Consider the following 26,982-nt stretch of genomic DNA (forward strand, 5'->3'; position numbering starts at 1 on the left):
CTGATGTGAATAAATAAATAAAGGGTAAATTATATTTTGTATCTTTGCATTTTGTACTAAATCTCACTTTGGTTCTTACACATGAAATTATGACAGTCAACCCACTACACTTTTGATAAAATTCTACCTTGGTCCTTGTATAATAAATTGTAACAATTAACCCTTTGTATTTTTGGTCAAATCTCACTCTGGTCCATATATAAGTGTCAATGTCCCCTTTTCTATTACTCAATTGTTTAAATTTTTAATAAAACTTAATCATGTGATAAAAATATGACTACGACATAAGGGTAAGAAAGAAAAATTATTTACATTTTTCACTAATACACACTTTATTCTAAAATTTACATCAAAATATAACTATATTAAACTAAAACAAAACGCAAATTGTGAACAATTAATAAGTTGAACTAGAGTTTTGCATAAATTAAAATCACGAAATTTTATTTTTCACGGTAACACAGTTTTCTATCCATCATCTTTATTTCTTTTTGATTTCACTGTCGCATTTTTTTATATTTCAGAAGCTCTACTTTTTGACCTTTCTATTCTAATTTTTACCATATGAACATATATATATATATATATATATATGTTGTATCATATAGCTCTCATGTTTTTATCACGTATGACAAAGTATATTGGCAGGAAATATTGATGATTTTTTTTATTTTTTATTTTACTCATTTCGTAATCACATTTTTGTTATATGGCTGAATTTTGTGAAAGATTTAAAAATGAAGTAATAGAAAAGAGACATTAATACCTGTGTAAGTATCAAAATAAGATTTAAATAAAAATGTAAGAAGTTAACTATTACAATTTCATTTGTAAAAATTAAAATAAAATTTAATGCCAAATATAAATGTATAAAGTGTAGGATTAATGTTGTCGGACGGTAGTCACTTCAAATTCTCTTGGCCGGTGGAAATACTAGTACTAGTCAACCGTCACCCATCTAGTAACCATCACCCATCTTTTTTTTGTTACAGCCATCACCCATCTTTATTGAGTCTAAACTAATGTGAATAAATAAATAAACGTGAAATGCAAGGAGGATTAATGTTGTTGGCGGTAGCGGCTTCAAATTTTCGTGGCTTGTGGAAATGCTAGTACTAGTCAACCATCACCAATCTTTTGTGAGTCTGAACTTGGGTGATTATTGCGTACATCGTCTTCTGTAGGATTATGATTTGTGGAATATGTTAGGTATTATAATTTTAGATTGGGTAATTAAAAAATATAAAAGAGCATGATAATTGATAATTGATAATTGGTAAAAAAAAAATAAGGACACGTGATATTTTGGGAATATTTAATAATTTTCTGTTTCAACTCACATTTTTCTATAAATTTATTTGGATAAATTATAATAGGACTTGACTTCTTTTAAGTTGGACAATTTGAAAGAGCATTTGGGCTTGGTAGATCCATTCTGGGACCGATTTTGGTGATCCGAATCGTTCAATTTTTAGAATTCATTGAATATATTATTTATGCAGAAAAAAAGATAACTGTTCATTGGTATCTATAGGTTTGAATTATATTTGTTTTGAAAAAATGGATAACAAATATAATTTTAAAAATAACCATCATTTTTTGTAATTCAAATTTAACTTAAACATATAATTACCAATGTCCGATTATTTTGATTTTTTATATGAATATTCTACTCAACGAGTTCTAAATAGTAAATGTTTTGGATCATCAAAATCGATTCCAAAATGGACATACTAAGCCTAAATGTTCTCTCAAGTTGAGATGACCAATTTGAGAGAAACCAAACCCATTACATTAATAGTTTTTACATTTTGTCTGTTGTGTTAATTTTGATTTTTACATTTTTAATTTTAACTAGTAATTTTAAATTTTGTATCAATTTAGTTCAATTGATAATGTCATTAAGATTTTTATTAAAATTATTATTAAGTTAATTGAGATTAACTTACTGAATCAATCAAATTTATAATTATTTGGACTGTTCATCTCATATGGTTAACTACGAAAAGATATATTTAAAAAATTAAGTTCATACGGTATAAACAATCACATTATTAAATCACATATATTATAATAAACTAACAGCCTATTATTAAAAACGCATAAGCTTTATAAATAAAAATGTTCTAATAATATGACAATTGACATTTGATGAATTTAATTTTTTATATGAATAATTTTTTTATTTAATTGTACAATATGAACGATATATATCACTAAAATAAATCCAAATTAACTTGATAATTGATCATTTTATTGTGATGTTGAAATTTTTAACTCCTAAGAAAAACTGTTGCTTTATGCAATGGGTTTCTTATCTTCTACTAGATCATTACTCTACAAATACCCCTCAAATTCATATGACAAAGCACATATAGATATTACATCTTCTTTATTTCACATTTCCTCCAAAAATGGCATCTACAACTCTTTCCCTAGTATTCATAGTGAGAAGACAAGATCCAAAACTTCTTGTAGCATCAAAGCCCACACCACACTAACTTGAACAACTCTTAGACATAGATGACCAAGAAGGCCTTCGTTTTCAAGTTCCAATGATCATGTTTTACAAAAAACAACCCTTCAATGGAAGGGAAAGACCCTGCGAGTGTGATTAGAGAAGCACTAGCCAAAGCACTTGAGTTTTACTACCCATTTGCAGGGAGGCTTGTTGAAGGGCCTAATCGGAAACTCTTAGTGGATTGCACAGTCAAAGGGGTTCTATTCATAGAGGCAAATGAAAATGTGGACCTCGACTGGCTCGGCGACACGGTTGGGCCAGGGTGTCCATACTTGGAGGAGCTTCAGTATGATGTTCCTAGCTCTGATGGAATTGTGGGTTGTCCTCTCTTGTTGATTCAGGTAATAATGTTTACTATAGAGAGAATTATGCGACTACCAACATAATTTATCCAAATTTCAAATGTCTGGCGACTGTGTTCTAACATGTGGTAATAAAAATATGCAGGTGACGCGTTTTAGTTGTGGTGGATTCACATTTGCAATACATCTGAACCACACAATGACCGACGCTCCTGGTCTTGTTCAATTCCTAAACACAATCGTTGAGTTTTCCCAACAACCCCAAACCAAAATTACACCATCCGTCCCACCAATTTGGCAACGGCACCTCCTCTCTGCTAGACAACCTCCCTTCATTACATGCCCGCACCACGAATACGACCAAGCACTAGCCGGAGCGGCCACCACCACGATCAATCGCTCTTTTTTCTTTGGTCCCAAAGAAATCAAGGCCATTCGCAACCATCTTCCCCACCACCACCGCAACACAACAGCCTCCATATTCGAACTACTCACAGCGTGTATATGGCAATGTCGAACGCGCGCACTCTGCCTAGCCCCAGACGAGATTGTTCGCGTCTCATGCATAGTCAATGGCCGCGGCAATAAACACGACCTCAACCTACCTCCTGGATACTATGGTAACGTGTTCACCTATCCCGTAGCAATGGCAAAGGCAGGAATGTTATCTATGCTTCCATTGGGATATGCATTGGTGTTGGTTTACCCATATGTACCCATCGACTGCCGACGCCGTTTAGAAGACAACTTACTCGTAGCATGGTACATGTCTTCCATGCGTATGAAGATAGTACAAGCCGCTCATCGTCTAGAAGAGGCCCAAGGATATAGCCCTGTCATTTTTAGCTCAAAGGGCAAAACTTTGCTCCTCTGACTGGTTTGATATTGTCAACAATCCCCAATTTCCTCCTTCTTTCGACATGGAAGCTCCTACGCCTCCTCTTCCGCAAAACCCTCACTAGATGGAGGAACTGAGACTTACTCTCTTTGAGAACCAGTTTCTCCCCTCTTATTACCCTTCATCTCCTCTTTCTAAAAATCAGTAACAACAAGCCCAACTTCTGCTTGCGGCCTTTTCTCACTTGCCCTTCAATGTTCTCGAGGACAATGTTTCTCTCAAGAACTTTCGATGGGCTTGTGATGTTATGACCCGGGGTCATGTCCTCAACCCTATTACCCAAGCAGAGCTCCAAATGTTTTTGGACCAACTCCTATTGCTTCTCCATTGGCACCACATTTCTATGACTACCACTCAATCTTTGGATCAAATCTCAGCCCGTCGAGTTCATACCCAGTATGAAGCAGAGAACCTCATCGATGAATATAATGATTTCAAAAATAAGGATTCTACATACTGGGATGACTTAGACATGGATGAGATGGAACAAGGGTTGAAAGAAACGGAATTCGAAATAAAGGCCGAAAAACTCTTTTATCAAGTTAGAGCATATCAACTTCAACAGCCTAACCTGGAGAAGATAGAATAAAGAAAGAACAGAAGTTCATTGACCATAGTTGGAGCAAATTTCATGACCTTGTTATTTATTATGTTCCTTATTTTTATGAGCTTGAATATAGCCCCGTTTGGTAGAGCTGTGGGAAAGTGATTATAGCTTATAGCTTAATAGCTTATAGCTTATAACTGTGAACATAAGCTGATTTTTTACTTATAAATTAAGCATTTCCTCCCCCACTCAAAGAATAAGTTGATTTTTGACTTACAAAAAGTTATAAGTTGTGTTGTTAAGCTGAACCAAACACATCAAAATAGCTTAAATTAAGCTAAAAGCTGAAATAAGCTAGAAATAAGTCCTACCAAACAGGGCCTATGTAGCTAAAGAAAGCCTCTGATGTAATTTGTTTTTGTTCTAATAAAGCTAAGATGTTTTCTCTTATTTGGCATGATCTGATTTTACCCCATTTGTCAAAGTCAAACAGACTTGGGGCTTCGAAATCGACAATTTCATCCTTCGAATCTCGCTTCAATCATACATAATGAAATACCGAAAACCCGATGTGAATTTTTCCAACTTATGGAGTGTATTTAACAACTATTGCTGGTTTCCTTTTAGAATCAAAGCTTCGAATTTATCAAATTTGCCCATCGAAACTCGATTTGATCATATCCAGTTCCCCAACATATGGTTAATACAATCAAGTGATTTCAAATTAACTAATTTTATTTCAAACAAACAGTCTACATTTTCCAAAATATGGAAACCTCTTTTAAGGACTGCACTGTTTTACTCTCAAAAAGTGATTTCTTCTATGTATCATCAAATCAACTACTGGTTTTGACACTTAGAACAACAATTTCTAACCTTAAGGTATTTCAAGTTTCGCTCCGAAGGATCTTACTGTCACTGACAAACCCTAAAGCAAGCCCTTAATCCTTTTGAAGTAAACACATACTTGAATACCCTTGCATCTTTAGGCATGGAATGTGCTTCGAAGTCATCTTCTTGCCTTCGAAGCCGTTTGTTATTGGATTTTGGCGCCAAAATTTGGCTTCGAAGCCAAATATTTTATTTTGAAACTAACACCGGTATTTGGGATGTGTTTCCCTCCAAAACTATCAATATTAAGGGAAACTCTTTGCATCCGTACTTTCGGGACTTCTTTATGAATTTCATGATTGGGTATATTTTTCAGACATAAAAGTTTTAAAACCCTTTTATTTCGTGCTTTGAATTCACTCGTTTGCTTAGCACACAAACTCTTCATCTCTACCGACCTTCCTTTTCTCTCTACTCTCTTTCTCAACTTCGTCTTCTGAGAAAAAACTCTATCAATGGCTTCTTCTTCTTTGAAAATACCAATCGTAAAGCGTGCGAGTCCGTCTGTAACCTTGAAAAGGATTATTGACGCAGAGCGTGAGAAGTACAAGGCTGGTGAGAAAAGCGCCATTGACGGACGCATCTTCATTCCTCGTCGCCATGAGCAGCAAGAGTATGTGCTTGGGCCCATCTTCAGGGAGATTCATACTGAGCTTCCAGCTCTATATCCACGTTTAGAAGACCATTGTCTCCTTTACGAAGGTGGTCTTGACTGGGGAAGTTGGAGGATGAACCGCCCCCATCGCTGCTGGCCCACGGTGAGACCAGAGTGGCAAGAATGGTATGATCGAATTGTCCCTGACAGGACTTTGGACCTTTAAGAGCTGTGCCTTTTCGACGCCCTCCAATTATCCAGGTTGACTATTTTAGAGGACCCTTTCTTAATACCTCCTGCCATTTGCTTTTGGAATTCTTCTTTTAATTTCTTTCAATTCAGATGTGGGATGATGGCCCCTACTGTTCTTGATATTTTTCATTTACTAGGATTATCCCCTACTGGAACCCCTATTGGTCCAGATTATCCTGACCTAAAAACCCCTTTTTCCCTCCACTCTCTTAACTCATCCTATAGTGACTTTATCAAGGCTGAGAATAAAAGAGAGGGACCTGTGACTGATAGGGAGTTCTTTTCTTTCATATTATATTGGCTTTGCAAATTCCTTTTCTGCACCTCTTCTCAGAGGATCATGCTTGAATTCGCCCCTCTTGCCAAAGCCTTTGTCTTACAAAAAAAGGTGGCCTTAGCTTCATATGTTCTAGGTCATGTATATAGAGTTTGTTCCCCCTTTTTTGCGAGAAACCCTTGGATGCCAGCCAAGAAGGTCCATTTTGGATACTTCAGCTTTGGCTTTTTGCATATTTTACTGAGCTACAATCTAAGTGCCTTAAGTTTTTGGAGCCAAACCCTACTACTCATGGCATGAGGCTAGCCAATGTTTCACTTTATCCTTCTACCTTTGCTTTTTATTTCTCTTTCTTCCACCAACTCCCAGCTTGCCTTTCTTCCCCCAGTTTTCGTCCCTTCGAACCCACCAACATTGGCCCATTCTGGTTGAGAACCTTTCTGAGTGATAGATTCTGCTCTTCACCCCAACATAAGAACATATGGGCCTCTATTCTGATCCCTAGAGAGTTGTTTATTGGGACTATGAACCCCAGAGCTTACAAATGCATTGCTGAGCCCTATTGTCCTCCCCAATTTGCTAGGAAATTTGGTTTCTCACAAGGGGTCCCAATACCTCTCTGCAGCCAGACCAATTTAAGTCTTACCAGCAGAGACTTGAAGGTTCGAAGATCCCGATTAGAAGAAACAACTTCTAAATTTATCAAGGACTTTATTGACTTTGAGTACTTCCCTTTCATTCTTCAAAGTAACATATTGAAAAGATGTCAGAACTGGTGGATGGCCAATATGGAAGTACGCTTAGCCATTCCTTCTCAAGACTTGCTAATGGTACTGGATGTGCCCCAAGCCAAGCCCAAAGGGGCTAGAGTTGTCACCTCTTCCACTGCTTCTACCACTTCAGTTCTTGTGTCTGCCACCACAAAGTTTATTCCTGTTGCCTCAACTCCTCTTAAAGTTACTCGAGCTGCCTCGAAGAAAGGTATGTACCCTTGTTTCTTTTCTCTTCTTCTCCTTTATAATGCTCTTACCCTTAATGTTTTTTTTCTTTGGTGTAGGTGGTGCGGGTGTCTCACAAGGAGATTTTCCTCAAAAGGTTCAAGCTTTAAACCTTCTTAGGAGCAACCAGCAACAACAAAAGAAAAGAAAGCTTTTACTTGATCCTGAAGAGGAGGCACTTGTGGTTCATGCAGCAGAAGAAGAAGAAATAGAAAAAGAAGAGGCAGAACAAGAGCAAGAGACACCTTTAAAAAGAAGGAAGAAAATGACTGTCTTTCTTGCTAATTTCACTAGAGATCCCATCCACGAGGCATCTGCTAAAGCAGTGCAAGCAGAGCATTCCAAAGAACTTATTGTGTTTTAAAGGGCTGAAAAGATGAGGCAACAGCAAATGCTCAGGGATGAAGCTGCTGCCGCTGATGCACTCCAAAAAGAAGTTGCAAGAAAACAACAAGCTGCTGGACACTACACTCTTCGCAACTCTCCAATCGTAGCCATTACTTTTGAAACCAGTAAGTTTCTTCGTACTTCTATGCACCTTTCTCAAATTCTCAATACTGAGGCTTGACATTTTGTATTTCTTCTTTTGCAGCAACAACTACTTTGCCTACTCTTCTAATAAGGATTCCTTCAGTTTCAGTTGAAGTTGAACAACCTCAAAACGTGGAACCCATTCAGATAATACTCCCGCTTTCTGGCCCTATATTTTCCATTCCCTTCTTGAAGCCAAGTATTCCTGCATCTCTTTCTTTTGGCTTAACTCCATACTTCCCTCATTTATCTTTCGATTCTACTCAATTTGATTCTTTTTCGAGCCTTGTTTCTCCTCCCCCTCCTAAGGGAATTCTAGCTATTACTTCATCTTTGATGATAGTTGATTCCTATAAAGAAGGTACTGGTAGCTCTCCAATTCATCGTCTATTATCCTTACCTAGCCCCAGCCCCTCTTCTCTTGACCAACTAGTAGCCAAAACTATAGAGACTGCTAAGGATACTCCACCTCCCTCTCCTAGTCCTATGCAGTCATTTCTTCCTTCTACCAGAGTTCTTTCTGCACCTTCCATGTCAATGGGTGAGGTGGATATCTTCGAAGCTAGGCTAGCTAGTCTCTTTGACATACCTTTCACCTCTCCAACAGCTAGCAATGAGACTGAGTCATTAATTCTAACTGATTCCTTACTAGAAATTTTTTAGACCTCTTCTTCCAGTGATAAGGCTCCCTTGTCTTCAATAGATTTAGACAGCTGCCTAGAGCTGTTAACAATATTTTCGAGGATTCCTTTCGAAGCCTTATAAAGGCCTATAATAAAAAATGGCTTCATGCAATGCTGTAAGATTGTTGAGCAATCTGGCATGACTGTTTCAAGTCATTTATCTCAGGCAGCAGCCACCACAGATTTTTACATTAACATCTGTCATGCTGCTAAGGCTGCAGAGGAGAAATTGCTGAGAGATCAGAGTTTTGTTTCCAAGGTTCATGTTGAAGTGTCAGAATTGAAAGAACAACATTCCTCTGTCTCCTAATTTCAAGTTCAACTGTTGGAAAAGAAGGCTCAACTTGAGGAAGAGTTATCAGCAGTCAACCAAGCTTTAGATCAAACTGCTACCAAGCTGCAAATTACTAATCAAGAGCTGGTTGATCGAAAGTAGGAGATGACCACAGCCATTCAATTGTTCCCATCCCTCAAGAATAGAGCATCTATTGTAAAAGAACAATTGAAACATTGTACTGACTTTTGGGCCAATCTATGGCTACATGTACTTAACTCGTTATGAAATAAAGTTCTTATTTATCATTTGAGTGTTCTCATGTTCTTTTCATTTAGCACTTATTTTATTCCTTGTGTTTCCCACATGGTTGAATAATAAGGCTTCAAATATCTGCCATTAATCTTCTTGGGATGTACATATCCATTCAAAATTTTCAAATGGTATGCTCCAAAAGGCAGGACTCTATGAACTTGATATGATCCTTTCCAGTTAGGTGACCACTTACCAAACTTGTGGCTTTTAATCCCTATTCGGAGTATTGTCTTCCATACCAAATCACCTTCATCAAAGCCAATGTGCTTGACTTTTTTATTATAGTTTTTGGCTGCTTTCTTCTTTTGAAAAAGAATGCTATTTAATGCCAAAATTCTGGCTTCATCTATACTTTCTAGTTCCAAGCACATACTCTAACGGTATTGCTCAAGATCTAACTGATCCTGGCATCTCACCCTTAAGGACTTAACATTAATTTCCACAGGTAACATTGCATCATGCCCATATACTAAGGTATAAGGAGTGATTCTTGTACTTGATCTTGGTGAAGTCCTATAAGCCCACAATACATCCAACAGCAAGTTATGCCAATCCTTGGGATTATCTTCCACAACTTTCTGAATTCCTTTTTTCAAAGACTTATTGGATGATTCAGCTTGACCATTGGCTTGTGCATAATAGAGGGTAGAATTAACAAGGCTAATTCCAAACTCTGCCACAAAAGACTTTACCATTGTCCTATCAAATACAGTCTCATTATCAACAATTATAGTCTGTGGGATACCAAATCTGTGGACCAAATCTTTAATGAATCCAATGACTTCAGTCTGGTCTACAGCGTTATATGGCTTAGCCTCGACCCACTTAGTGAAGTAATTTGTGGCTACTAAGATGAAACAATGATGCTTCGAAGAAGGTGGGTGTATTTTTCCTATCATATCCATAGCCCATCCTTTAAATGGCCAAAGCTCCACAACCGCATGCATATCAGTTATGGGTACATGCCTTATTGTGCCATGCCTTTGGCATGCCTGGCAACCTCTAGCATATTCTATGCAGTCCTTAAGAATGGTTGGCCAATAATAGAAATGTCTCCAAAGTAGCCATCTCATCTTCACACCAGACTAATGAGCACCACAGATGCCTTCATGAACTTCAGCCATGGCTGTCAACGCTTCCCTTGGACCTAAACATTCCAATAATAAATTATCTACCCCCCTTTTGTAGAGAGCATTACCATACATTATGTACTGCATAGATTGCAATTTGATTTTTCTGCTGGCTTTTGAAGATAGGCCAGCTAGATACTGCATTATTGAATGCCTCCAATCTTGTTCTTGTAAGTCATTATGATTAACTTCCAGGACCATATCCCTTTTATTTAAGGGTGGTATTACTTTCTGATATGTTGTTTGGCTTATGTCCCTTTGAGTATTATCCCTTCTCTTGAAATTCGAAGCTTCTTGAGCCACATCATTAGCTTTATTATTCAAGAATCTTGGGATATAAGTTACATTTGCTATCTGAAATTGAGAAAGCAAATGTACTGCAATCACATAGTATGGCAACATGCTTACACTTTGACATTTGAAAATCCCTTTCACCTGGTTAACTACCAATTGAGAATCTCCAAATATGTCAACTACGTGAGCTTGTAATCCGATAAGTATTTCCAGTCCCATAATTAAGGCTTCATATTCAGCTTGATTATTAGAACAAGCAATTTCATCCACTCTGAAACCATGTGTGGTTTCGACCCCTTATGGTGACTTAATCACCACACCAATTCCAGTTAAACCATTGGCCTTTGACCCATCGAACCACATTTTCCATGGTTCAACACTAACTATGCCAAGTTCCATTATCTCTTGGCTTTCTGTTTGACATGGATGATCTGCCAAGAAGTTAGCTAAAACTTGTCCTTTTACTGCCTTTTGGGGGACATACTCTAGATGAAATTCTGATATGACTAGTATCCATTTGCCAATTCTTCCCCTCAACATAGGTCTAGATAACATATATTTAACCAAATCAGTGGTTGTAATTACCAAGATAGTTCTATGCGAAAGCTAATATCTTAATTTCATTGCAGCAAAATACAATGCAAGGCACAACTTTTCTACAGCTGAATATTTACATTCACAAGAATTTAGAAACCTACTAAGGTAATAAACAGCTTGCTCCTTGCCTTCTTCATTGTCTTGGGTTAAGAAATCTCCCAATGAATCTTCTGCTGTAGCTACGTACAACTTCAAAGGCTTATCACCTTTTAGTGGCATCAGCACTGGAGGGTTGGCCAAGTAGGCTTTGATTCCTTCGAAAGCAGTTTGATGCTCTGTTGTCCACACAAAATCATCTTATTCTTTTAGCCTTAATAAGGAAGAAAATACTTTAGTTTTCCCTGCAGTATTAGAAATGAATCTTCGAAGAAAATTAACCTGTCCAAGGAATTTTTGTAATTCTTTCTTACTTGAAGGAGGTCTGGCTTCAATGATAGCTTTGGCTTTATTCTGATCAATCTGTATTCCCTTCTTGTGTACTACATAGCCCAAGAAGTTTCCAGCTGATACGCTAAAAGCACATTTGAGAGGATTAAGTTTCAACTTGAACCTTCTCATTCTTTCGAAGGCTGCTTACAAGTGAAACAAATGTTCCTCTATGGATTGGGACTTTACTACAATATCATCAATGTAACACTCTAAATATCCTCCAATGAGGTCATAAAAAATAGTGTTCATAGCCCTTTGATATGTAGCCCCAGCATTCTTCAAACCAAATGGCATTTTAACACATTCGAAGATGGCAATATTCCGAGGACATCTGAATGCTGTCTTGTGGATATCTTCTTCTGCAATGTAGATTTGGTTATAACCAGAGTGCCCATCCATCATTGATAAAACTTTGTGCCCTGCTGAACTGTCCACCAATAAATCTACTATAGGCATAGGATACTCATCTTTTGGAGTTCCTAAATTCAAGTTTCTAAAATCGATGCATACCCTCATTTTACCTTTTTTCTTAACTACAGGCACAATATTGGATAGCCATTCAACATACCTGGCTGTCCTAATAAAGCCTGCCTGAGGAGTCTAAGAAATTTCTCCTTGACCTTCTGAATCACTTCAGGACTTATTCTTCTTGGTTTTTGCTTGTATGGCTTGAAATTAGGCCTCATAGGGTGCCTATGCTCTACTAATGACCTATCCAATCATGGTAGTTCATTATAAGACCATGCAAAACAATCTTTATATCTCTTCAAGACTACCAACAACTGGTCCCTTTCAAGAGCATTCAACCAAGCACTGATATAGGTGGGCTGCTATATAGAACCTTCCCCTAAATTTACTTCTTTCAAGGGGTCTTGTATTTGAGAACTTACTGATGCTCCTTCTTTGATTCCTTCTGACTTCGAAGCAATCTCCTTGCTTTGTTCTGCTCCCAGTTTCTTTGATTCAACATCCTTACCCTCCTCCTCATAGACAAAATCTGTCCACAAGGCTTCTTCCTCTTGTATCTCCTGGACTTTTGTTTCAATATCCAAAGCACAGTATTTATCCCAGGCAAAACATCTGACCTGTTGATGTTCCTGCTTACAGCCAATTATCATGGCTTCTTTCTCTTGCTCTTGTGCTTTATGGACTATTGATTTTATGTCTAATGCTGAGAACTTAATTAAAGCCAAAGATTTGGCCTCCTGGGTTCCATCTCTTTGCCTACAATCAGGATCATTGTCATGCTTAACGACAAACTCTTCATCAGCACTTTCCTGGACTAAGTGCTTCAGGTGTGCTAATTCCTCATCAGCTGTCACTTCGGCTGAACCATCAGGTTTTCTCGGTACACTGAGTGGCCCCACTCCTTCAGTATATAATTTGGCCTCTACAAAATCTACACAAGCTATGAAGGGTTGAGGATCTGCATTGATCTCCTCTGTCTCTCCACTACCTAAGGCCATCATTATTTTCTGATGTAGAGAGGAAGGCACACACTTGTTGGTGTGAATCCAATCCCTACCATGTAGAGCATTATACTTAGCATTGCCGTCGATAACGAAAAACGCTGTCATACAGTCCCTGGTTCCCACACTCAGGTTGATAGGCAAAATGCCTTGAGCCATCTGTTTGTCTCCAGCAAAACCAGCAATGGATATACTGGTTGGGATTAGCCTAGGGTTCCTCTTTCCTAGTTTCTTCAAATAAGATTTCGGAAACAGGTTTACTGCTGCCCCATTATCCACTAATACCCGGTTCATCTATATCCCATCGAAGAAGGCCTTGATATACAAAGGTTTAACATACTGTGTCATGGATGTTGTGGGATACTCAAAAGGGTATGACAGGTTTATACTCATCTCTTCCTCACTCTTATCTTCAGTTTCCATTGGTGTGGCCACTTCGGATTCATCGTGCACCATACTCACTTGTGAGTCTTCACTGGAAACTGGAATTGGGTCAATCTCCTGACCTTGGTTGTCATTTTCAGCTTGAAACTCCTGTGGTAATATAAGCATTATATTCACTGACATTGGAGGAAATGAGCCAAATTGGATGACTAGCTGTATCTATTTTTCTTCTTGGCCAACTTGTTCAACTACTTCTGAAGCATCTTCTATGCTACATTCTGGCACTTCAGTAATAGTAGCTTTCTTCGAATGGTCTGTTTTTGCTGGTTTTTCAACCAAATATGTCTGTTCAGCCATGAAGGCTTTAAACATCTCTTCCTCAGCCATCTCCTTCCTTTGGCCTAAACCGACTTCTTCCTCTATCTCACTATCACTTTCCATCAAAGCCTTTTCCAATCCTGCCAAACTGGATCTTTCTTTGGCTTTTAGTTCGGAATGAACTTTGGCCAATTATTCTCTGCTGCAACTCCTTTTGTCTTGAAGAGTCAACTTTCGATCATGATCTTACTTCGAATTTTCTTCTCTTTCTGCCTAGCTCTTTGGCTGGACCAATGAAGAGCTTTCTAAACTTTCTTTCAAATCCTTCTGGTACTAAGTGTACCTTCATTGGATCTTCCTTCTTTGGGACCTAGAAATCACTGGGACCATATTTGGTTTCTTTATTTTGGATGCTTAAGTAACACCCAATTATTGGGAGCCACCAAAGGAGGTTTAACCATCCTACCTTGGTCTCCAACCACATTTCTTTGGGTGGACATTTCCCTAGGTTTGTTTTGCATGACAAACCAATCTGGAACTCCAAGCACCCATGAACCTACTAGCCCAGTTGTTGAACTATCTCTTTCTCCCTTCGAGTCCATCTTTGAAGCTGGCTGTGAAGGCCACTGCTTGGCCTTGACTCCCTGTTTTGGGCCCAATCTAGGCCTTCCATGAGGGTGACCACTTTCCATCCTGCGTAAGGCTGGTCTAGGGGGCCAATCCCTGGCTTTGATCCCATGACTTGAACTCCTTTCAGATCTCCTTTCAGGATGATTGCCCTCCATCTTGTAATAGCTAGGTGGTCTAGATTCATGTAGACGTCTCTTGCCTTTGAAGTGCACTCTAGTGGCTGTTGGCTCAACCGTTAATGGTTGCTGCCTAATACCAGTTGGATATGGCCTTTTGTTATAAGCACTGGTTGGTTTAGGACACCTCTACACATCCTTGTAATATTGCTTCCCATCAATCGAAAGCCCTTTCAACCACTTGTAGCTCAGCCTACATCTGAAACAAATTCTTTGCATGACTATTGCCTCTAAAGAATCATCATCCAGTGCTTCTTCATCAGAGTCTTCCCTCTGGCCTTAGAAACCATGTCCAATAGATAGCAAACTTCTGGTGTCTTTCTTGACAGTAATCTGGCTAGCAACATGCATTTGCACATTGACTTCTCTCAACTCCTTCAAGGACAAGTTCTGGAAATTTGGCACAATAACATTGGCTACCACTTCTCCAATTTCTGGGAATGGATTGGTATCAATCCCCATGGCCTTTTCTGCTTTAGCTGGGAATTTTAAACTCCCCTTTCGAATCTGCTCATGGATCTTGTCTCAAAAAATAATGCAGTTTTTAGTTGAGTGAGACCAAGAATTATGCCATTTACGATACACTTTTCCTTTAAGTTCCTCTGGCAATGAAATTTTGACTCATTTTGGTAACTTCAGGAAGTTTGCAGCAAGCAAATGATCAAAAATGTCATCTGCCTTTGTCAAATCAAAAGAATATTTCCTATGAAGGTCTTTCTTTTTAAACTGCTGGTCTATTGTTATCTTTTTGTGGATTAATGCTTCACAGATCACAGGTTCTTTCCCTACAATTTCTACTGCATCAATCTCATAGTTAGGATCCCTATAATACGTCTTGTACGATGCATTACTTCGATCTTGTTCTTCTTCTAGTAATACTTCATACCTAGACACCTTATTGGTTAGTTCCACTAAGTCTCTAAACTCAGTTGAGTCAAACTTTTTTCGAAGCCTAAACTCTAGACCATTTTGAGCCAATCTCACAAATTCAGGCTCTGGTAAGATGAACCTACATTTATTTCATGTTCTTTTAAATCTGGCAATAAACTGAGTAGCCTTCTCATCAGTCCTTTGACTCAATCTTGCCAAATCTGCCATGGAAACCTCTGGTTCTGTTTGGAAGAATTTAGCATAAAATGTCTCTTCCATTTGTTGCCAAGTTTGAATAGAGTCGGGTATAAGGTTAACATACCACACAAAGGCTGCCCCAGTTAGAGAATTTGGGAACAATTTTAACTTCACGTAGTCATTATTGGTAAATTCACCACATTGAGCAATGAACCTAGCAATATGCTCAACCGTTGACTGGTTTCCATTCCCATAAAAAAAGGGCAATGTCTGGTATCCTGAAGCCTCTTGGGTATTCATGTACCCTATATACCCATTCTGGGTATGGTTTCCTATACATAGGAGTTTGAACCCCCCGAGCCATTGGTCCACACATTGCTCTAACAATATCAACAATTTGGTCCCTAAGGACCATATTTTGTGCTTGTTAAACCACTACTGGAGGAATAAACACAGGATTTGGTGGACAACCTTGTGCTTGTGGTCCTCTTGGTCCATAAGGTGGTATGTTTGGGGCTGGTTGTCCCTATGGTGCTGGCTGCTGTTGAGGGTATGGGTGGCCCCTTTGAGCATGTCCTGCGAAAGGACCTACGAAAGATGCTGGAACAAGTGTCGTGTCTCTTCCAGTCGTAGGAAAACCTTCCAACCCCCCGAGTATAAATTCGAACAAAGGATTAGTGAACCCCCTCGTGCCAGGTATGGCTTCGAACATGGGATTTGGAAACATCCTTATGCCATTATCTTGTGTTGGGCCAGATCCACCAATTTGCATGGCTTCACTGTTAAGTAATGAGGCATTTTGATTTGCCATGGGCCTCGAAAGAGGCTCATACCAAGACTGAGGTGGTGGTCTTTCATGGTTTTGGTTACTAGTTTGACCATTAGTATGTCCATTACTCTACATAGGCTATTTATCTCTAGCCAATCTTTCCTGAGGGACATTTGAATTTTCCTCTATATGCCTTGCATCAGTTGGTTGATAAGTACTCATTCGATCCAAAAAGGATGTTGCCCATCTTTCCATTGTGTTCATTAACTGATGTCCCATGGCATCTACTAGGCCTCCCCATGGATTCATTGGTTGAGTAGATAGAACAGTGGATGGTCCAATTCTTTCGCCTCGTCCAATACTTTGAACATGTGGTACTTGTTTTGAAGTGCTGGTCTGTTCAACCATAGGTTCTAATAGAACAGGTATTTCCAAAGGATATGTTATCACATTATCCTCTGGATTATGTATTTCTACCTCTCCTTTTACGCCTTTTTCCAAGCGTTCATTTCCTCCTTGCCTCCTTCGTCTAGCCATTTCAATTAATTCCACTGGGCGTGCCAAAAATTGTTATGAAGGAAAATATCATAGATGCGAGCGTGCCAGCAAAGATTGAAAAACCCTTACAGATTAAATTCAAGCTAATTATCAAGCGATTGCGTTGACGGTTCTTTTGCCTCAATAAAGAGGACTTCAAAATTGCCAAGTGTAGAGAAAAGAAGAATGAGGGAGATGGAGAAAGATGATTGAGTGAACAATCAAAGTAATAATTACTTACCTCTGCTCCTATGCTTCGAAAAGGAAGTGCATAAAATGCTTTGAAAAGAAAATGTTGAAAATAAATGCTTTGAAAAGAAATCTATATTAAACTACTCCTAAGATAAGGAAAATGACAAGAAAAATAGAAATCAATTGTCTTTGATTTGAGTTCTGGATCCTTTATAATGTAGCCATGAATGGCTATTTATAGGCAAACACTTGTAGGGAAAAACTACCTAAAACTACCTACTCTTCTACCTCCTCCATTTCGTACTCCATGATCTTCCATAACTTCCTTCAACCTCCACTTCATGCTCCATCGTCTCCACTTTGTTCTCCATCAGCTTTCCACATTTCATCGTCTCCACTTTGTTCTCCATCAACTAACCACGGTTCTTTTCTTGGTTCTGCAATAAGACAGGTTTTACTAGGCCTAGTTGGCCGACCGGCCTATTTGGCCGGCTGGTTAGCTTCTTTTGGACAAGACGACGTTGTCTTCCGATGTTAACCAACTTCCGGTGGTTTCCAAGGAACATGAAACCGTTTTTTCTTTTGTTTATTTTATTTTGAGTTTATTGTGAGATTTTTATTTTGTTATAATATTCTCCTCACCCCCCTCTAATTTGGTTTGTAATAATTTATTCAAAGTGTTGTAATAATTTCCCACCCCACTTCTTTCTATCCCATTCTTTTACTTGCTTTCCTTATTTGTAAATATGCATCATGTTTATTTTTATTTTTATTTTATTTTATTTTTTGGTTGTTGTATCCATGCTTTGCATCTATGTTTCATGCATCTTGATTCGGCTAAGTTTGCATTTGTGGATTTAATAAATTCCTATGTGATTATGTGTGCTATCTCATGTTCTTGAGATGATTCACATGTCATATCTTAGAAGCCGAATCTTTAGTTGCATCTCATGAGTGAATCGCATTAGGATTTTGTACATAAGATCACGCATGTTTTACTAACTTTGTTTTGTAGCTGTTCGCGGAACATCAGTAAATATATAAGTTTTTATGCTTTAGCATCCCGTTTGTGTATGTTTTTCTTATTATGTTTAAGTATCCTACCATGTGGTTATTTGCTTATGTGATATAACTCTATGAATGCCAGTGGATGAAGGTTGTGTCGCTTAATTTGGAATGATGATCATTTTCATGTTTGTAAACTCAATCTATTTGGGTTGTACATCTTCAAAACTCTTTCAAAATACATGAAATCAAATTATTCCAAAATAAATGACATAGTCTATACTTGTATGCTTTACATAGTAATTTTTAGGATTTATTAAGTAATAAAAATATGAACATATAAAGTAAATAAAATTCATATCATGGTTTAGCAAAGGCCGATCTTTTGATCGGGTAAGCGGGGGTGCTCAATTAATGATCTTCCCCTGTCATACCTAAGGTTCCGAACCGAGACAACTTTGGTTATGACGAACAGTGGCCTTGGCATGAGTCATGGATTTCCTAATTTTTCAAAATATTAGGTAGCGACTCTAAAATCTGATGACGCAGTCCATTTATGGCAAAAGGTTTTGCAATAAAAATGAATTTTCTAAAAATTGCCAAAAATAGACATTCATCTGCATTTCACATTGCACTCATGAGACTAGATCAAAAAGACAGAGGGTTCGAACTGTGTAACGAGCGCGGATACCTTTCGGGCATGTTACACATCCCACGATAGATATTAAATAATAACAGATCCCTAGATACTATGTTCTTGCTATAAACGATTTCATCTCTTTACAAAAGTCTAACACATGCAGTAATACATTCATAGGTCCTAACCCTGAATCTATAGTATGTCTCATAGCAAAAGATTTTAAATAGAGTTAAACAAATATAATAATACCTTATTGGCTACAACTTTCCAAGATGGTGCTTGGTTACAACAAAAGTGAGTTTAAACTCAATACAAATAAAATCCTAAACTTGAACAAAATAAATATAACAATAACAAAAAAAAAAATAAAAATAGAATCTCTTGGTTCCCAATCCTCCTAAGCTATTGCCTTAGCATAGGCATATCATCTGTTAGAAATGGTTTTGGAAGTTTTAGAAAAATCTAATTTTTCCTTAACTTTGATTTATTTCTTAGGTGGGACCCATGCGCCAAATTTGGCGGGTCTAAGTGATAATGTGTTCTATGTGGCGTTGTAATTCACATGGAATATTTGGTTGCTCAAAACCATTATTGAGTGAATGGAAAATTGAAACCAAAGCGAGCTCCATGGAAATGGAATTTTTGGTGAAATTTCCTAAATGTTTGGTTTAAAGGTTGTCCCACATTGATTTGGTGGGTAAACCTTGAGTGAGTTTATAAGGCTTGAGTTTGGAACTTAGGGTAGGCCTCAAGGAGCACCCAAGTTTTGTAAAGAGGGAGGTTATGGGCAAAGTGGGCTATACCCATTGGATCCAAAAATAAACACACACGCGTGCCGTCCGTCTGGTCAGTCGAGCAGGCTGGACCTGGGCGCGAGTGCATGGTGTAAGGTTGGGTTGGGCTTGTTTAGCCCAATACTAATTATTTTTGGAGCCAAAAACTTTTGAATTTTATTTTTCTAAAATTAAATTCTAATTTTTTGGAATTTGAATTTTGGAAATTAATTCCAAAAATTTTGCTCGCTTTTTTCCTCCACCAAAATTCTGCTCGATTTTTATCTCTTTGAATTTAAACCGGAACAGTTTCTATATCTGTTCAAATTCAAACCCAAACAGTGACATATCTATTCATTCAAACTGAATAGGTTTGCACCTATTTAATTCAAACGAAACAACCACATTTTCTCCTATAAATAGACAGACCCTCTATTGATTTTTCATTCATTCAGAAAATTCATTCTTTCCTCTGTAATTACTCTTTTCATTTTGCTGCATTAAATCCATTAATTTTCTGTAAGAAAAAGTGTATACACTGAGTGTTTTCGTTGTACAAAAAATTTGTAGTGCTGTAATTTTTCGTCGTTGATCATTTTATTCTAGGAGATAGGCGTCCACATTCTGAAAGCACTGTGGAGATGACGAATCTATCTTAAGGACACAGTGTTAAACACTGGACTTGATCACAAAATTTGTTCAACAAATTAATTTTATAAGTAATTAATTTATTTTTCTATTTTATTATTTTTCTGTTTCAAATTTTGATTTTGTTTTTGTAACAAAATAAAATTTTATTTTATTTCATTTTTTGGTTTGATTTTTGTAATCAAACAAACTCTCTTCTTTCCTATATTTCTTCTATATTCCGTTTGTTGTTTAGTACACAAACAAAATTTATTTCTTTAAATATAGTGAAGATTGTCCAACAATCTTAAAACAGATTAATATACTATTTATTTTCTTTGACAACTAGTAGTAATATGTTGATGTCATTAACAATTGTAGAATATTAATTTGTGTTACAGAAAATTATTGTGGTATTTTATTTTTCTAGTTTTAGTAACAAGAAAAGTAAAATTATTTTTATGTTATAATTTATTTTCTGGTTTTAGTAACTAGAAAATTAATTTGTGTTTTGATTTTTCTGATTTTTGTAATCAGATATTATGGCTGCTGAAAGTAGTACTCCAAATCCGATCGTTACAACGACTCTGGCCCCTATCCAGAACTATGTTCAAGTTCCGATAAATCATGGAGAAAAACCGAAAAAATTTAACGGCACTGAGTTTAAGAGATGGCAGCAGAAAATGTTGTTCTATCTTACAACTGTAAATTTGGCACGGTTTCTCCATGAAGAGGCTGCAGTACTTAGAAAGGATGAAAGTGATCGGCAAGTTATTGCCGTTGTAGATGCTTGGAACATTCTGATTTCCTATACATAAACTACATCCTCAATGGCCTTGACAACATGCTGTATAATGCTTATAGCCCTCTGAAAACAGCGAAAGAATTGTGGGATTCTTTGGAGAATAAATACAAGATAGAGAATGCCGGTACAAAGAAATTTGTTGTCGGTAAATTTTTGGACTTCGTTATGGTAGACTCCCAAACGGTAATTTCTCAAGTTCAAAATTTTCAGTTAATTTTGCATGATATTCATTCTGTATGTCTCTTAGCGAGTCTTTCCAAGTCGCTGCTTTGGTGGAAAAGTTACCACCGGTTTGGAAAGATTTCAAAAATTATTTGAAACATAAACGCAAGGAGATGACCATGGATGAATTGATTGTAAGACTAAGAATTGAGGAAGATAACCGAAAGGCTGAAAAGAGAAATGGTAAAAATCCCATTGAGTCCAAGGCTAATGTGGTTGAACAAGTGCACAAACCACATAGCAAAAAGAGGAAGTTTACTGGAGATGGTCCTAAACAAGGCGACAACAATAGCAATGAGAAGTCCAAAGGAAAATGCTAGAACTGTGACAAGACTGGTCATCGAGCTTCTGACTGCCGCCGCCCTAAAAAGGATCGCGGAAGTACAAGCAAGAAGATCACCAATCAAGCCAATGTAACAGAATTAGATTACATCTCTGATGGGGTAAATGACATCAACCTCTCTGCTGTGGTGTCTGAGGCTAATTTGGTTGGAAATCCCAAAGCATGATGGATTGACACTGGGGCAACTCGTCACATTTATCAGACAAGAAGATGTTTCCTACTTACAATAAGGCTGCAAATGGTGAACAACTTTTCATGGGAAATTCTTGTACTTCTATGTGGCTGGACAAGGAAAGGTGATCTTGAAGATGACATCAGGGAAAGAACTTATCCTCAATAACATACTGCATGTACTAGACATCTGGAAGAATTTAGTTTTTGGCTCTTTGTTAAGTAAAAATGGGTATAGGCTTGTATTTGAGTCTGATAAATTTGTATTATCAAAGAGTGGTATGTATGTTGGTAAGGGATACATGAGTGATGGTCTCTTCAAGTTGAATGTAATGACGATTGTACCAAAACTTGCTATTAATAAGAATAACACATCTTTTGCTTATATTCTTGAGTCGAATTTATGGCATGGTAGATTAGGACATGTAATTTTGATACTTTGCGTAGATTAATTGGTTTGGATTATATACCAAAGTTCGAAATTGATCATAATCACAAATGTGAGATTTGTGTAGAAGCAAAACTAACTAAGGCTCCATTTAAATCAGTTGAAAGAAAAATCGAACCTCTAGAATTAATTCATACTGATGTATGTGATTTTAAATTTGTTCAAACTAGAGGATGCAAAAAGTATTTCATAATATTTATCGATGATTGCACAAGATATTGTTATGTATATTTACTTAGAAGTAAAGATGAAGCCTTAGAAATGTTTAAACTCTACAAAACTGAAGTTGAAAATCAACTTGGAAAAAATAAGGGTGGTGAATATGATGCACCATTAAATGAATTTTGTGCATAACATGGCGTTATTCATCAAACTACAACACTCTACTCTCCACAGCAAAATAGAATTGCTGAAAGGAAGAATAGAACCCTTAAAGAAATGATGAATGCCATGTTACTAAGTTCGGGCTTACCGCAGAACTTATGAGGGGAAGCAATATTGTCTTCTAATTATGTTCTTAACAGAATACCTCATAAGAAAACCAACAGTACTCCTTATGAATTATAGAAAGGTCGACCACCTTCCTACAAATACTTAAAAGTGTGGGGGTATTTGGCAAAGGTAGAAGTTCTTGTTCTTAAAAAGACTAAGATAGGACCAAAAACAGTGGATTGTGTGTTTATTGGTTATGCTCAAAATAGTAGTGCATATCAGTTTCTGACTTATAAATCAGAAATACCTGATATAAATATGAACACTATTATAGAGTCAAGGAATACTGTGTTTTTTAAACATGTTTTTCCTTACAAGAAATGACAGGAATTAAATTCACAGAAAAGGACTTATGATTGTATACAAATTCAAGAGACTAATGACAATCAAACACAAGAGACTAGTAATGGTCTCGGCCAACAGGATTTAACTGTTGATGAACCAAGGCGAAGTAAGAGAGTAAGAACATCAAAATTCTTTGGTCCAGATTTTCTGACATACCCGTTAGAAAATAAACCTCAAAGCTTTGAGGAAGCAATGACAGGTCTTGAAGCACCTTTGTAGAAAGAGGCTGTTAATAATGAAATTGAATCCATTATGCAAAATCATACATGGGAATTGGTGGATCTTCCACCCGGCTCTAAACCTCTTGGATATAAATGGATATTCAAGAGAAAAATGAAAGCGGATGGTTCAATAGACAAGTATAAAACAAGATTTGTGGTAAAAGGTTACAAACAAAATGAAGGTCTGGACTATTTTGACACATATTCCCCTGTGACATGAATAACATCCATTCGCATGCTTATTGCTATTGCAACATTCTCTAATTTAGAAATACATCAAATGGATGTTAAGACAGCTTTCTTAAACAGTGATCTAATTGAAGAGATTTATATGGAGCAACCCGAAGGGGTTGAAGTGCCAGGGCAAGAAAATAAAGTTTGTCGGCTTATAAAATCTCTTTATGGATTAAAACAAGCACCTGAGTAATGACATGAAAAATTTGATCATGCTATGCTTACTAATGGGTTTGAGATAAACAAATGTGACAAGTGCGTCTATGTTAAAAACATTGACAAAGGTTATGTCATCGTTTGTCTTTATGTGAATGACATGCTTATCATTGGAAGCAGTCAAAACATGATCAAATCAACTAAGCAAATGCTGAATAGAAGATTTGATATGAAAGATATGGGGGTCGCAGATGTTATATTAGGAATGAAAATTACTAAAACATCTGACGGATATGCATTATCTCAATCACATTATATTGAGAAAATTCTTGGTAAATTTATCAAGGATTATATGAATGTAGCTAGAATACCTATAGACATCAATATTTATTTATCAAAAAATAAAGGTGATGCGGTGTCTCAGTTAAAATACTCCCAAATCATTGGAAGCCTAATGTACTTAATGAATTATACTCGTCCTGATATAGCTTATGTTGTCAGTAAATTAAGTAGGTACACTAGTAATCCCGGAGAAGACCATTGGAAAGCGATTATTCGGGTTCTTAGATATCTAAGATTTATCTGTGATCATGGTTTGAACTTTTCCAGCAGTACTCGAAGATTATTGTGATACCAATTAGATATCGGATACTAAAGATTCAAAATCCACTAGTGGATATGTCTTTACTCTGGGAAGCGCTGCTATTTCTTGAAAACCCACGAAACAAACATGCATCGCACGATCCACAATGGAATCTGAGTTCATTGCTTTAGACAAAGTAGGAGAAGAAGCAGAATGGCTACGCCACTTCCTAGAAGACATTCCAATGTGGCCAAAACATATGCCAGCTATCTGCATTCACTGTGATAGTCAATCTACAATAGGTAAGGCACAGAATCATATGTATAATGGCAAGTCACGACATATTCGTCGTCGACATAATCCCGTAAGACAATTGTTCTCAAATGGAATAATCTCAATAGATTATATAAAATCTAAAGAGAATATTGTGGATCCGTTAACAAAAGGTTTGACAAAAGAGCAAGTGTATAGCTCATCGAAGGGGATGGGATTAAAGCCTATTACATAAGATCATCATAATGGTAACCCTACTTAAATGACTGGAGATCCCAAGAACTAAGTTCAAAGGGACAACTATGTTATGTGTGGTTCGCTAGAAATCACTAACGGATTAAAATTCTCTATTCATTCCTATAGTGAGAATGATATATGCAACATGTGTTGTATGCCGGGGTATAAGAATAAGCTCTAAGGATAAGCTTTACTTTTAATGATTTCTTATATCTTCATTTAGGCATAAAATAAAGACAAATATAAGAGATACTCACAATAAGAATCACCTATATGAGTTTCGAACTGGGGCCGATTCTATGAGAATGAAGAGATTAAATTCTCTAGAAAGCACTCATGAACAACCAGGAGTGTTCAAGGCCAAAATGAACACAACCGTGAGAACCACGATGTGTTAAAAGATATTTTGTGTGAAATTTATCGTCTTGGCTTACACAAACGGCTGAACAATTCAAGGCATCGCATCCATTAGTTATCTAGTAAGTCTGATATGTTATCACAAGGGAAAGTTCGAGGCCGAAAGTTACCTATCCTGATGCAAGATATTTTCGATTTATACTCTTTCGATAAATTCTGCATATTGTTGCATTTCCGTTGTCATCAAATTCCATTCATGTGGGGGATTGTTAGAAATTGTTTTGGAAGTTTTGGAAAATTTTGATTTTTCCTTAACTTTGGTCTATTTTTTAGATGGGACCCATGTGCCAAATTTGACGGGTCTAAGTGGTAACGCGTTCTATGCCGTGTTGTGATTCACGTGATATATTTGGTTGCTCAAAACCATTATTGGGTGAATGGGAAATTGAAGCCAAAGTGAGCTCCATAGAAATGGAGTTTTTGGTGAAATTTCCTAAATGTTTGGTTTAAGGGTTGTCCTATATTGACTTGGTGGGTAAATCTTGAGTGGGTTTATAAGGCTTGAGTTTGGAACTTGGAGTATGCCCCAAGGGGCACCCAAGTTTTGTAGGGAGAGAGGTTATGGGCAAAGTGGGCTAGACCCATTGGACCCAAACATAAACACACGCATGCACCGTCCATCCGTTCGGTCGGACGGGCTGGGCCTGGGCGCGAGTGCGTAGTGTGAGGTTAGGTTGGGCTTGTCCGGCCCAATACTAATTATTTCTTGGGCCAAAAACTTTTGAATTTTATTTTTCTAAAATTAAATTCTAATTTTTTGGAATTTGAATTTTGGAAATTAATTCCAAAAATTCTGCCCGATTTTTTCCTTTACCAGATTTCTACCCAGTTTTTATCTGTTTGAATTTAAACTGGAACAGTTTCTGTATCTGTTCAAATTCAAACCCAAATAGTGTTATATCTGTTCATTCAAACTAAACAGGTTTGCACCTGTTTAATTCAAACCAAACAGCCACATTTTCTCCTATAAATAGTCAGACCCTCTATTGATTTTTTATTCATTCAGAAAATTTGTTCTTCTCTCTGTAATTACTCTCTGCATTTTGCTACATTAAATCCATTAATTTTCTGTGAGAAAGAGTGTATACACTAAATGTGCTCGTTGTATGAAAAATTTGTAGTGCTGCAATTTTTCGTCGTTGATCATTTTATCCTGGGAGATAGACGTCCACATTCTAAAAGTACCATGGAGAGGACGAATCTGTATTAAGAACACAGTGTTAAACACTGGACTTGATCAGAAAATTTGTTAAACAAATTAATTTGGTAAGTAATTAATTTACTTTTCTATTTTATTATTTTTCTGATTCTGTTTCTGTTTCAGATTTTGATTTTGTTTTTGTAACAAAATAACAATCTATTTTATTTATTTTATTTCATTTTTTGGTTTGATTTTTGTAATCAAACAAACTCTCTTCTTTCCTATATTTTTCTGTATTCCATTTGTTGTTTAGTACACAAACAGAATTTATTTCTTTAAATACAATGAAGATTGTCCAACATTATCAGCACTTGAAAATGATGTTCCACATAGGGTGAGCTAAAGCCCAGTAAAGATATTCTAACACAGTGTATGAATATTAACAGAATTATAAGGTGAATGCATATGCAATACTCATGCCAAAACATTTTATATCTCTTTCCAAAACCACGCAATGCCAAGTTTACATCTCAAATTTATGAATTTAAGTCCTTTATAATAGAAAACAAGGCAATGGATACAACACTGAGAATCCATAGGACGTGTCTGCAAATAAGCTACAAGCACTATCAATTTGTCATTTTTAACGATATTAACCGGAAGGCTCGACACCTAACTGCACAGGTTTCTGGACTTTCACCAAGGACACACTGGCCAACATAATACCACAACTATATTCCTACCGAGATTCACCAAGGCACACTCGAAAATT

At 37.0% G+C, this 26,982-nt stretch overlaps 1 pseudogene across 1 annotated transcript; it reads left to right on the forward strand.

Annotated features, from left to right (window-relative positions):
• Positions 1 to 2,414: 2,414 nt before the first annotated feature.
• On the forward strand, positions 2,415 to 3,697 carry LOC114290099 (alcohol acyltransferase 1 pseudogene; annotated as a pseudogene). The gene is made up of 2 exons (XR_014347839.1): positions 2,415 to 2,862; positions 2,969 to 3,697. The product of XR_014347839.1 is annotated as an alcohol acyltransferase 1 pseudogene (transcript).
• Positions 3,698 to 26,982: the final 23,285 nt, after the last annotated feature.

Source organism: Camellia sinensis, chromosome 13 (genome assembly GCF_055761805.1).
Source record: "Camellia sinensis isolate YWXY chromosome 13, ASM5576180v1, whole genome shotgun sequence".
Taxonomy (NCBI): Eukaryota; Viridiplantae; Streptophyta; class Magnoliopsida; order Ericales; family Theaceae; genus Camellia; species Camellia sinensis.